This window comes from Anolis carolinensis, chromosome 2, assembly GCF_035594765.1.
Source record: "Anolis carolinensis isolate JA03-04 chromosome 2, rAnoCar3.1.pri, whole genome shotgun sequence".
Classification (NCBI taxonomy): Eukaryota; Metazoa; Chordata; class Lepidosauria; order Squamata; family Dactyloidae; genus Anolis; species Anolis carolinensis.
The window spans coordinates 294,665,071-294,679,048 of NC_085842.1; the positions used below are offsets into that span (position 1 = coordinate 294,665,071).

Consider the following 13,978-nt stretch of genomic DNA (forward strand, 5'->3'; position numbering starts at 1 on the left):
GGTGTCTTCAAGTCATTGCTGAAACCATGAATTTCTTTGACCAGATTTGTTCAGATGGGGTTTGCCATTGACTTTTTCTGAATGAGAGAGAATGAGACTTGACCTTTCCATGGCCAAGCAGGGATTTGAACTTTGTTCTTCCAGAGTCTCATGCTCAAGCCACAGGAAATGGCACTGTGGTTCCACTCAAACCACTTGGGTAGTATTTCCTCTTATTTACAGTTTACAGAAGGGCAAACTCCAGGATTCTATAGGATGCTATTGTGGCAGTTAAAGTGTAATACTAAACACTATCATGCTATTATTCATGTGAACATTCCACCCATTCTTATCCTATATATTTGCAAATACAAAAACAAAAAATACAAAATGTCATTAGCCCCTAACCTAAAAAGAATAAAAATGGGAAACATTTCAACATCAAAGAAGTGAAATGAAGATAATTATGCCCATGCAGTTGCAGTGACTTTACAATCATGTTGGCTCCTCCATCTCCTCATTAGATTAAAAAAAGCTGTTTTGGTAACAACTTACTTGATGAGAAAATGTGTACTTTTTTGGTTGGCCTAATAAGGTTATTAACCTAATCTGGAATGCTTGCACTTTTTTGGTTGCCCTCATAAAGTTTTTAATCTACTAGAGATGCCAATTTTTTTCCTCATGGCTAAAATTGATATCTTTTCTTTAGATATAAAATGCAGAATGTGTTATGTGCTTGGTTTCTTGGCTCCTGTTTCTGTTGTATTTTCACACAGTGATTTTGATACAAACATATTTTGAGCCTGGCTACCAAGGTCATTTCATTGTTTAGTAGTTGGACCTATCAATGTAAGAGCTAATAGAAGTCTGATGCCTCTTCCCTATTTTTAGTTATACCAAAAATGGATAGCATGGAAATCGGATCACAATACCAGAAATATATATATATATTTAAAAATGGACAGTATATTTTGAGTGAGTGAGAATTTTGTCCTCCAGATTAAGATCAAACTAACACATATGATTTCATGTAACCATAAGCACAAACACCTGGAAACCTCCAAGGGCTGTAGAAGTTGCCAAAATACCCTCGTTTCCCAAATTTTACAGCTGAAGTTTGGAAAAGAAACCAAAAAACAAAGGACACAAAAACTGGAAAGTGCCTAATAGAATCCACTGTTAAACGCATCGGGCTTTTTTTTTTTTTAATTTAAAGAAAAAGCTGCTATCCACTGGGCAGATGGAGATGTGTTTCCCACATTTTAAAATATTCATACTTTTTTACTCGTTGTCCCATGCTCCTGGAATTGCCTCCCTGAACATATGTAGACTTCTCCCACCAGTGTTCCCCCACTCCATTTTTAAATATTCAAAGTGCAATCCACTGCTCTAACCTGCCAGCAAGATTATTCAAAAGGGAGACAGTTGCATTAGGAGGGGAAAATGGCTACCTCATTGATCAGAAATGAATAATGCTCCAGGGAGTCTGCAAGGCTGAAGGATCATAAAACAGTCTTGTAGCAACTGTGCTTCACTCACTGCTGGTGTGAAGTGATACACATTGGGGCAATATAAATGTAGAGCACATATATTTAACATACCTGTTATCTCATTGCAGAATAGTAGTATCCCCCCTTTTGGGTCCCGGTTTTGGTTATTTAACATTCCTCACATAATAGTCGCATTAGTTCATGAGTATAACTGTTATGTGACGATAGCAACCCTCTGAAGTTCGGAAGGGAGAGGTTGACAGGCAGGTGAGTTCCCTTACCTGATCCCCTCTGCCCTCAGACCTATGGATAGTTGTCTTGGCTAGGCAACCCTCCAAATCCCAGAGGAGAGAGGCAAGCAGATTTACTTGGCAAGGCAAGCCCAGTAGCTGCAGAGGGGAAAGGTGGGTGGATGGGTGAACTTGCTTGCCCATCTATCTTTCCCTTCCACAACTATGGTCTGAGGGTGCAGCCGTGCGGGTGGGTAAGGCTTCACCAGCCTTCATGGTGCGCCATCAAAGAGACCACAGCAAAAAAGCCCCTCAAGGGAGGCTTTTTCACCACATAATAGTTGCCATCGCATAATAGTCACACATCCTTTCCACCCTGCAAAATGTGTGAAAAAGTGTGACTATTATGTGATTAAATATGGTACATACCAGAGATGGGATTTGTGCAGCCTCCAGATGTTGGAGTACAATTCTCAACATTCTCCACTATTGGCTGGGGCTTTGGACTTGGAGTCCAAAAATATTCAGAGGGCATCCAAATGTCACCATCCTTTATTTATATAGAGCCATCAAAGGTACATGGCACTTAACAGTAAAACAACCAAAAACAATGGTTCCTATCAACATGAACAATCTGTATATGCACATAGGAAGGAAGGAGGAATACCAAAACACAAAACTGTATACAACTGCAAAACAAATCATTCTAATAAAATGTAAAAAAACCCCCAAAACATCAACAAGCAAATAATGTAATGCAAAGTAAAACAACCAATACATACAATCAAAATATACAAGACGGTAAAACAATGTCAACGCCGGCTCTTCGGGATTTTGGGATGCATAAAAAAGAGTATAGTGTCTAGATTGAGAAAAGTCATAGTGCCTTTGTATTCTGCTTTGGTTAGACCTCACTTGGAATACTGTGTCCAATTCTGGGCACCACACTTTAAAAGAGATATTGACAAGCTTGAAGGTGTACAGAGGAGAGCAACTAAAATGATCAAAGGTCTGGAGACCATGCCCTATGAGGAGTGTCTTATAGAACTGGGTATGTTTAGCCTGCAGAAGAGAAGGTTGAGAGGAGACACTATAGCCATGTATAAATATGTGAAAAGATCCCATAAGGAAAGGGGAGCAGGCTTGTTTTCTGCTGCCATGGAAACTAGGACTCAGAGCAATGGGTTCAAACTACAGGAAATAACTTCCTGGCCATATAAGCTGTTCAACTGTGGAACTCTCTGCCTCAGAGTGTGTTGGAAGCTCATTCCTTGGAACCTTTTAAACAGAGGCTGGATGGCCATTTGTCAGGGATACTTGGATTATGTATTTCCTACATGGCAGGGGGTTGGACTAGATGGCCCATGTGGTCTCTTCCAATTCTATTTTTAAAAAGAATGGAACCAGAGGTCTGAGATAATGGAAGACCATAAAAAGATTACAATAATCAAATCATGGGAAATGATCAAGGTATGACCTAAGGTCTTAGAAGAGGAAGCAGAAATAAGAGGTCTGATTCTGGCAATGTTATAAAGAAACATTGACATGGAACAAAAGACAAAGAGGGATGAAAAATATATACATAAATGCATATTAATACAGATTATATATATTTTATATCTTATATCAAGGGAAGCATTAGACAGAATGACAAATAACTATTAACCTGGTTTTTAATTTCCTCACAAGCATCTGTGGCATTTCACACTACAGCAGTGATTCTCAACCTGGGGTCCCCAAATGTTTTTGGCCTTCAACTCCCAGAAATCCTAACAGCTGATAAACTGGCTGGAATTTCTTGGAGTTGTAGGCCAAAAACATCTGGGGACCCCAGGCTGAGAACCACTAGATTACAGAATTATAGCATTATGATTCAGCTTTAACTGCTATGGCAAAATTGTGTGGAATGTATTTGGAATGTTCTACCAGAGAATTCTAGTGCATTCCAAGACTACAAAACTCAGACTTCATCAGATGGAACTAAGGCAGATAATATGGAATCATAGTGCCATACTTTCAAACATTTCACAGATGGAAAGTGGGGTGTGTGTGTCCAGAGAAATATCAGATTGTGGTTCAGATGGCAAAAGTTATTTATGAGAAAGAACACTCTAGCTTGAAGAGGCCACAGCAGCTGTCTTTTGCTTAAGCCTATTGGGAAGGGCAAGATCATGTTCTTCTTCTGCCCAACTATGAGTTAATTGGATTCAGATTACACATTGAACTATGCCCCCTTCCACACAGCTGTATAAAATCCACATTGAATTGGATTATATGGCAGTGTGGACTCAGATATTCCAGTTCAAAGAAGTGATGGTGGATTATCTGCCTTGATAATCTGGGTTATATGGCTGTGTGGAAGGATCCTCAGTTTGCAGCAAGTGAAGTAAGCTATGAGCAAAGGGGGGAAGTGAGAGGATGCAAACAAAACTGGGGACATCTTAATAGCAGCTGAAAAAGTGGGATTACTGAGGATTAATTAGGACAGTTCGATGGTATGAAGTGCTATTGGGTTACCAGCAAGACAAAATTGCTTTTCTTAGATGCAATGAATGAGGCTGTAACAGGCTAGTGTTTTAAAACTACCTGGACGGATTGAAAATGTGCATTTTTGGGGGAAAGCACAGGTGTAAAACTGATAGATGTGTAATAAGGGAAAAAATAGGCACATGCAGTGCTGGAAACGGCACTGAAACGAACAATTGTAATAGCACAAATAAACAGAACCAACTGCAAACATTCTGAAAGCATGCAAGAACTAGTATTTGAACTAGCCTTTTAAAAAAGCACTTGATAAGGCAGCAGTAACTGATTACTTTGTTACTATACTGAGGCAGATTCCTAAATGAACCATTGCTATGTAATACTGACTAATACAGAGAAACTGCCTCTGATAAAGGGTGCAGGAAGTACTGTGGTTGTTTTCAGCTCTCCTTTTATTAAACAAAGCTTGGAACACCTGACAGGTCATTTATTTAAATAAGCCTTTGAAAGCTCTGCATGTCCCTATGTATGCACCCATCTCTCTGTGGAAATGAGATTCTCAAGGAACTGCTGAACAGGGATGTATAGTTTGGAATGCTTGTCAGTCACATCATTGGCTATTTTGGCTAAAGCTGATGGGAGCTGTGAGCTGAAATATCAGGTGGGCCACAGTTCCCCAGCTCTACTATGTCAGCCATGAGTAGCTTAAATTTGGTCTCTTGGTTTGTTGATGCATCATGAAGGCTTGTAGAAGTGTGGTAATTGATATTAAATCTCCAGCAACTTTGTCTTGGTGAAGTTAAAAGAGCAATAATGCAAATCAGTATGGAAAATATAGTTCAGGAGAAGCAGGAAATGCAAATAAATGGCACAAACATTTTCTTGTTTATGACAGTTGAATGCCACGGTGCACTTACACTGTCAAAATTCTGTATCCTTTCCCATGATATGAGAAGCTGTCCTAAATTCAGCACAATGAATGATCACCACACATTTATACCATTTCTATACAAAATTAATTCAATGTATTTACAATGCCTGCAACCTTTTATGTATTTATTTTATTTATTACATGCATTTACACCCCGCCCTTCTCCCCAAGGGGACTCAGAGTGGCTTACATTCTGCCATGAGGGCCAGCAACAAATATATTATAAAACAAAACAATTAAAACATGATAAAAACATGATAAAAAGTATATAAAAATTAAAACGCTGCAAGGCAGCGATATTGCACCATCCTCAGTCATTCACTACTGCTACAATTACAGATTTGCGACCCGATTGCATCAGCCAGTGAGCTTATTCGCTGAATGCCTGGGCGCAGAGCCAAGTTTTTAGTTTTCTTCTAAATCCCAGGAGGGAAGGGGTTTGCCGGATATCACTGGGGAGGGAGTTCCACAGCCGGGGAGCCACCACCGAGAAGGCCCTGTCCCTCGTCCCCACCAGCCGTGCCTGCGAGGCAGGTGGGATCGAGAGCAGGGCCTCCCCGGAAGATCTTAAGGTTCTAACGGGCTCATAGGAGGAGATACGTTCAGATAGATAGGCAGGACCAGAACCGTTTAGGGCTTTGTAGGTCAAAACCAGCACTTTGAATTGGGCTCGGTAGCATATCGGCAGCCAGTGGAGCTGGCTTAGCAGGGGGGTTGTACGCTCCCTGTAAGCCGCTCCCGTTATTAACCTGGCTGCCGCCCGCTGCACCAGCTGGAGCTTCCAGGCCATCTTCAAAGGCAGCCCCACGTAGAGTGTGTTGCAGTAATCCAGCCGGGATGTGACCAGAGCGTGGACCACCGTGGCCAAGTCAGACCTCCCAAGGAACGGGCGCAGCTGGCGCACGAGGCGGAGTTGTGCGAAGGCTCTCCCGGCCACCGCTGAAACCTGAGGCTCCAGGCTCAGCGATGAGTCCAGGATCACCCCCAGACTGAGAACCTGCGTCTTTAGGGGGAGTGCGACCCTGTGCAACACAGGCTGTAACCCTATTCCCTGTTCGGCCCTTCGACTGACCAGGAGGACCTCTGTCTTGTCTGGATTCAATTTCAATTTATTGGCCCCCATCCAGTCCGACACAGCGGCCAGACACCGGTTCAGGACCTGGACAGCCTCTTAGATGCTGTCACTGCATCCTAGCACTGTTGAATACATACCCTTCAACTATACAGCATCCGGTGGCCTAGGGGATAAAAGCCTTGTGACTTGAAGGTTGGGTTGCTGACCTGAAGGCTGCCAGGTTTGAATCCCACCTGGGGAGAGTGCGGATGAGCTCCCTCTATCAGCTCCAGCTCCATGCGGGGACGTGAGAGAAGCCTCCCACAAGGATGGTAAAACATCAAAACATCCGGGCGTCCCCTGGGCAACATCCTTGCAGACGGCCAATTCTCTCATTCCAGAAGCAACTCTGGTTGCTCCTGACACGAAAAAAAAAAAAACTGTACAGAGAGGAGGGGCAGATACACTTGCCTTTTTCCATAGACTCAAGCCATAGAAAACTGCTGCAACTCCCTCCAACTTGTGTGTTTTTCTTCACTGATAAAATTTGCCATGTTGACCATATTCTGATGTTCAGTTTTCATCTGAACGATCGGAGGTTATGTAAGTGACTGGTGTTTTGCTCGGCTTTCATAGTTTGGTTTAGGCCAAGTGGCATTCCTCAGTTGCCCAAGCAGTTCAACAATGAGGTGTTCCTTGTTCACATCTCTCTCACATTGTTTGGCAGATTTCCAAGAATGCTAGGAGAGGCTGAAGGGGTACTGAACTGCCAAGTCAGCCTCAAGGAAACCCTGGATATGTGGGAAATCTCATTCATTTTACAGTCACCATATATTCCAGAAGTCACAGTTCCTTCTAACAATGGATATGGTCCTATCCTCTATGCCCATCTTTGAGGACACACTGCAGTTCATTTCCCCAGGTATTGTGATTATTATGAGATTACAGAAAGCCTGCCACTCTCTGTCTTTTCAGTGTCCCAATGCGTTTCAGAACTACTGTTTTGGTGTTTCATATTCCAACACTAGAGCAACACATAATTCCTCTAAAGAGAAACAGTATTCATTTTGTTCTGTTTAGTGTTCGTGTCTCTTTGTTTTGCCACACATCTGTGATCCAGCACCTGTTACTTGTTTGAGAAATAAACACAAAGTTTCAGATTCTTCTACATTATATGTAACTTATTGGTATTATTTTCCCCATCTATGATTGCTTGAGAATGCCTTCTGCTTTGTTCAAACACTATAAAATTTAGAAAACTATTTCTGCAGCTCTGCAAGTTTCCCTAAGTTAGTGTTGTTAGTTTGTAACCTAGAAATCTATCGAAAACCTGGAAAATTCCCAAAGAAGTGCACAGTGGCAGGTGGTGGCTCAGTGTTGCATTGGTGGAGGCAATATAATGTGGTAGGACATGGGAAATTGTCTTCTATGCTGTGGCACCTTGGCTATGGAATATTCTCCCCACAGAAGCCCATTGTTTCCATATTAAATCTTTCGGAGCCTAGCCTATTTTATCCAAATTTAGTCTGGTGTAGGGTGATCTTGGACAGCTCCTTTGGACTAAAACCCAGAATGGATTCTGCATTCATATGGAAGCCACTGTTCAATCCTGGAAACATATGTGGCAACCACAGAAACAACTACTGAGTTGTTCCATAACTACTTGCTATCTCCCATTCTGTTGTGTTGCTACAACAGGAAAGGGAAAAGTGAAAAGTAAGTGAAAGGATTGGGTAAGGAAACAGTGGGAAAATTTGCAAACGAAGCACTGTTCATTTACATATTTTAAAAATCTGGCTTTTATGCTCAAAGATGATCACTTGTCTGCAAGGTGCCAGCACTTCAGCAGAATATATCATATACATTACATGTCATCTTGGAGGAACACGTATTATATTGGATTGGTTTATGTGTGCATGTGTTCGAGAGAGAATCCTAATTATGGTTAAGTTAGTGATGCTAGTAGGCAGGTTTAAAAGTACTTCCTCCTTCCACTGCAGTTCACACACGTATCTTCTTATTTCCCTAACAGATAGGTCCTAGCCCACAATTTTCCTACTTTATAGGAACATATTTTCTTAATAGTGAAATGGAAGAACAACCTAAATGTATTGTAATTACTGCATTCAATTTTCCTGGGCAGTCAAATAGTATTGTAATTGCACCAAGCTGAGATGGATCGTTTGCTTAAACCACAAGGTGTTACATTGTGTGTGGCCTTCTTTGTAATACTGCTAAGGTCCTACAAATCTTGTTCGTTTTATGATTAGAAAACTTCCATCATATAACAACATGTTTTTCCTTCCTAGATGGAATTCTGACAGCTGTGGCTTTGGTTAACAAATGAATGAGCTCATATGGGTTAGGCGAAAGGTATAAAGTATATCCATAGGTATAGTGTCTCCAGTGCAGAGTAAAAAATTCTTGGTGACAACTCAAGACTTGATTCTTGTGTCTTTTGATGATCTAAGGGATAAATCCTAAGAGGTTAAAGCCAAAATCCAGTCTTGTTCTTGTCTGGCTCTTTCTCTGTTGTATTTAATTAGTATGCCATTCATTGAACTGGTGCAGGGAAAACATTAAGTCTAGTTGTGTCCGATTCTGGGGGTTGGTGCTCATTTCCATTTCTTAGCCGAAAATCCAGCATTGTTCATAGACACCTCCAAAGTCATGTGGCTGTCATGACTGCATAGAGCGCCATTACCTTCCTGAAAGAGCAGTACCTATTGATCTACTTGATTGATTTGCATGTTTTTGAACTGCTAGGTTGGCAGAAGCGGGAGCTCACCCCACCCTCCGGATTCGAACTGCTGACCTTTTAGTCAGCAAGTTCAACAGCTCAGCGGTTTAATCCGCTGCATCACCGGGTCCTCCTTGTGTTTTGGCTTATACCACCCAAAGCTCTCACAATTGGGAATGACACTGTGTTATAAATTTGTTTTATTCTGCTTTCTAGAAAAATAGTAAAACAAACAAAAGGGCAGTAATAGTCAGGCCAGTTTTCCAAATATAGTTAAATAGAATTGTGGAAAGGTTGAAACATCTTGTGGGTCATAGAACTTGAACCCACCTTCAACAAATGGTTGTCCTAGAAGATCTCCGATGGTCATGTGGAGGTTTGTCCACAAGCATCAACTAGGATAGACTTCTAGTACGTGGAGGGTTGCATATCACATTTTTGTAATGAGGCGTGTGTATTCAATTGCATTTCCCAGTTCAGTGTACTTCAAACAAGCTAGATACTAGTATGTATTGTTGTGGAAATTAAAGTACTTCACTCTTTGGCTAGCCAATATATTTATCTTTTATTATGGCTTCCTTAAAGCGCTAGAAAGTTCTCCCATCCCTAACTGCAAACAAGTCTTGGTTTTCTTATGAATCCCGTCAAACTGGATACTGTTTACATGACTCTAATCCAAAGATAAGATGTGACTTACTGTGTTGGGGTATGGATCCCTGCCCACTTACGTACCATGCAGAACTTGTATCAATCTTATGTTGACACTACTAAATGCCAAGAACTTTGTGAAACCACACACATTTTGAAGAGTTCCCAAGCTGTGTTCATATGAGAGAGAAAGAGAGAGAAAGAGAGCAGAATCTGAGTAAGTGTTCTGTATTTTTGCCATTACATAAGGGTCTATTTTGGCAACATTTTAAAAAATAAATTTGTGTCAGATGGCTTTAAATCAAAATGATAACTTACTTAAATCTCTGTCATAAATGTTGACTACCGATCAGCTGGCAGATTAATTTTTCAGGGTACTTAATGTATTAACTAATTACAAAGTCCAAAACCAGCTAAAGCTTAGAGATTATGTGCTTTCAAGGGTAAAATAACACTGTGAAGTTGTGTGGTAAATGTGGGATTTTGTCTAAGAGGCCTCCTCCTTTTCTTCTTTTTTTAAAGAAAAGTAATGTATGTTTCACCATTACAGAATTCTGTATTAGGCCATAAGAATTGTTGATGAACTACTTCTGTATGTACAGGGACAGATCCCATTAATTCAAGTGGGAAAGAGCTCAACATGTGCTTAATTCTCCTCTAAAAGCAATGGATTTTTGATCAGATTTTCTGCTCCCCCTGAGGGAGATATATGAAGCACATATATTGAAAATAACAACATTTTGTTTCATCCAATGCCAGATATAATTTCTTCTGTTCTATTCATTTTCCTCCATTCTTCGGAAGGTGGGCCAATTTAATGTTGTTGTTTTTTAAAAACTTTCCAAAACATGTCAATGGGTATGGGGTTGCCTCAATTACACAAGGGATTTCTGTTTGTTTTAAATATGTTGTGAATGTATTAAAAGTAGGATTAAAAGAAAAATAGGATATTTCAGCCAGCATGAAATACGTTAAGAGTTTCTAAGCTGGTACGGATTTGAATGCTACATGTGTAATTGCTCCTTGTCTCACTGGAAGTAATAGGAAAAATAGATAAACCAGGTATCTATTTACACCTGACTTTTATCAAGTTGCTCACTACTACACAGCTGAACACTGTGGTTGGTCCATCAAGCTAAGCCTTATGAATAGCATGTGGTGGGTCTATAGTGATATATAACCATTTTCTGAGGTTTTGGACGTGTGTTCTTCCCAATGTTCAGAACTGAACTGGAAACCTTTTGCCTAAAAAGTAGGTGCTCTGCAACCCCATTATGCTCCCTGCCCAAGGGTATGACCCCGGCATCTTCTATTAATATGGACATTGTCAAAGGCTTTCACAACCGGAATCACTGAGGTGTTGTGTTATTTCTGGGTTGTATGGCCGTATTCTAGCAGCACTTTCTCCTGACGTTTCACCTGCATCTGTGGCTGGTATCTTCAGAGCACACTTTTTAAAAAACAAAGTACAATCTCTTCCTAATCTTCACTTTGGTTTGCTACAAAAATAAAACAGCTTGTATGGCTGGTTGCGCATCAAGTACTAAGTACAATTTCTGCTATCTTTTCATACTGCTTTGCTTCAAAAGCTATATTCTTTTAATATAAAATTTTTGGTACTGTCTTATAGCAAAATATTTTAGTCAATCCAGAGCGTGTATGAATTCTACAATGTAGATGTGCCCTTAGTTTCTCCAACTTTATTTTTTTAAAATAAGTAGTTCTTTCCATCTTAAAATGAAGAAATTGGGAATTTTGGTAAATTCTTCTCAGTAATACACTAAATGGAAACCATCTCCATATGTAATTTGTGGTTTAAATGTTCAATAATAGTACAGACCGCTTGTGTGAAAGTGATTTGCCATTGATTCAGGAGGGAGGGACTGCCAGTTTCCCCAAGCGAATGTGTGCCTGCCGTTTTCGGGTCAGCCACACGGTTGAGCTGTTGTGTAGCCAATCACAAACTGTTTGACGCAAATAAGTCCTGGAAGTTTTATTCTGGAACAAAATTCGTGAAGACCAATGAAAAGTAATGCAGGCTGCCCCTTAATAGTGTCAGGTGTTGGAGGGGGGAAGGTACTGCTCATTAGTAGAATTGCTTTCTTTCTTACAAGGTGGGAGAAGGCATTGACTAGCTGTTTTCTGCTATTCCAAGGATGTAGTTGAGACTTTGAAGGCTCCTTGTATGTTGCAGTGGTTTGAATGTTGGGCTTGGACGCTGACTGACAAGAGTTTGATTACCTGCTCAGCCGTGGAAACTCACTGGTGCTCCGGTGCAAGTCAGAGTCTCTCGGTCTCAAGGGAAGGCAGGTGTGAACTGCTGAATATATTTTGCCAAGAAAGCCATATCATAGGGTTGTCATGAGTCAGAATTGACTTGAGGGCACATAACAGCAATTGTGTGCCCAGTGGAAACAAGGATTAATGAGGGAGCTTTACCCACTCCCCAGCACTGGGCTGTGTCCTTTCATACTTTCTGAATGTACTGAGCTAACTTACTATTCATCTTAACCCTAGCACAAATGTTGCTAAAAGAAAGGAAATTCAGGCAGGACAATACCAATATGTCAGCAGGGAAGGAACACAAGAGAGCAACCAGCCACAATGACTCGATATTTTTAAGGTTATGCCCCCCCCCCCAACATTAAGTCTAGTCATGTCCGACTCTGCCCGTTGGTGCTCATCTCCATTTCCAAGCCAAAGAGCCAGCATTGTCCTTAGGTCCATGTGGCCAGCATAACTGCATGGAGCGCTGTTATCTTCCCACCAGAGTGGTACCTATTTATCTAGTCACATTTGCATGTTTTCAAACTGCTAGGTTGGCAGAAGATGGGGCTAACAGCAGGAGCTCACCCTGGTCCTCACATTCAAACCACTGACCTTTTGGTCAGCAACTTCAACAGCTCTGCAGTTTAACCCGCTGACTATATGATTTTTAGTCATATATAATTTTATATGGGAAGCTAAGCAGGATCAGCTCTTGTTATTACTTAGATGGGATATCACCAATGAATGCCAAGCTATATTTCAGGGTAAGGAACTTGCAAAACCACCTCAGGGTATTCCTTGTCTTAGAAAACCCTATGAAATCCATGGGGTTGCCCTGATAACTAACTCAAAGGCATATAGACAAAAAAGGTACTTCTTCCAACCTCTAGTTATTCCAAAAGTCTACCAAATTACTCATAAAATAAAGGGAACTAAATTGTTAATAGCAAATCTTGCTTCAATATTTTTCTAATCCATGGATGGGCAATTTGTGGATTTTTCAACAGTCCTAGCAGATTTAACCAACATAGCTAATGACATGGGAGGCTCGGAACTCCAGCTAGAATCAATCAATTATGTTTTCCTGCATGTCCTTTTCCTGGATTATCATAAACCATCTATTTGCAGCAGTGCTCTCATTTTCCATGCAATAACCTAAACCCTGCTAATGATAATAATAAAATTTGATCTATATGTAGCAATTTCTTTTTTCAAGCTGTTAAAAATAGAGAGAAGGACAAAAGTATTTTCAGCCTAGTAAGTGCCCAGAGAGCTGACAAATCACATCCTAACAAGGCTGTTATTCACAAAAGGAGGGCTATTCCTGGAACATTTTGTTAATTAAGTAATCAGAATTGCAGTTTTCACAGAACTTTTTTTTTTGGTTATATAGACTTTTTGAAATGCATCTTGAAATATAGTGCACACATGATATATGGTATTAGATGTGCATGTGTGCAAGGCTGGAGCAAGAATGGGGTGGGAGATGCAACTAGACAATTTAGGAAGAAGAAAATGAAATTCCACTTCAGAATCAAAACATAAACCTAACATTTATGAAATGTATGAAAACATGTCTATTTGTGTATCTCAGGAGGATATTGGTTATCTGAAGTGTGTGTACACGCTTTCAAGTTGCTTGTGAATTTTACAGCATGGAATTCAGAGCCTTAAACACATCACTTTGGAACTTTAACAATCCACATGCATTTTCTGTTAAAAGAAAACCTACTTCCCCATGGCCTCTTTGAAAAGAATATATTGCACCTGAAGGATAAGAGGTATGAAAATAAAATTTGTATTGTGGTTCAGTTCAGCTTCAAAAGCCCGCAAGACATTTCAGTATCAAATTAGACTTGATGAAATTAATAATATTTCCAAGCTTAATTATGACCCTTGATATCAAGGGTCAAGCAAGGTAATTGAAAATGGGAGTGGAAAGAAAACTCATAAAGTCTGGCAAGGATTTGTGTTATAAAAACAAAGGTCACGTTTGCTTATATCTTTCTTTAGCTATTGTTAGTTTAATTACAGTGAGCTGAAATTTTGGCAAAAGACAATGGACAATTTCATTTGGCAGTGTCATCGGCTTGATATCCATATACAATGCATTTCATCAGTACAAACAAAAGGGCATGCTGTTCTCAGTCTCCT

General features: G+C 40.4%; 1 protein-coding gene across 6 annotated transcripts in view; it reads left to right on the forward strand.

Annotated features, from left to right (window-relative positions):
- pde4d (phosphodiesterase 4D) overlaps positions 1-13,978 on the forward strand; it is an 830,388-nt gene that overhangs the window by 72,690 nt on the left and 743,720 nt on the right. Inside the window, exon 1 of one of the 6 annotated variants that reach the window (XM_062974248.1) lies at positions 9,658-9,773. The exons of the other annotated variants lie outside the window; for them this stretch is intronic. The gene's annotated coding sequence lies outside the window, so the exon portion shown is untranslated. Of the gene's footprint in view, positions 1-9,657; positions 9,774-13,978 lie in introns of those variants that run through there. 6 annotated transcript variants of the gene reach the window in all.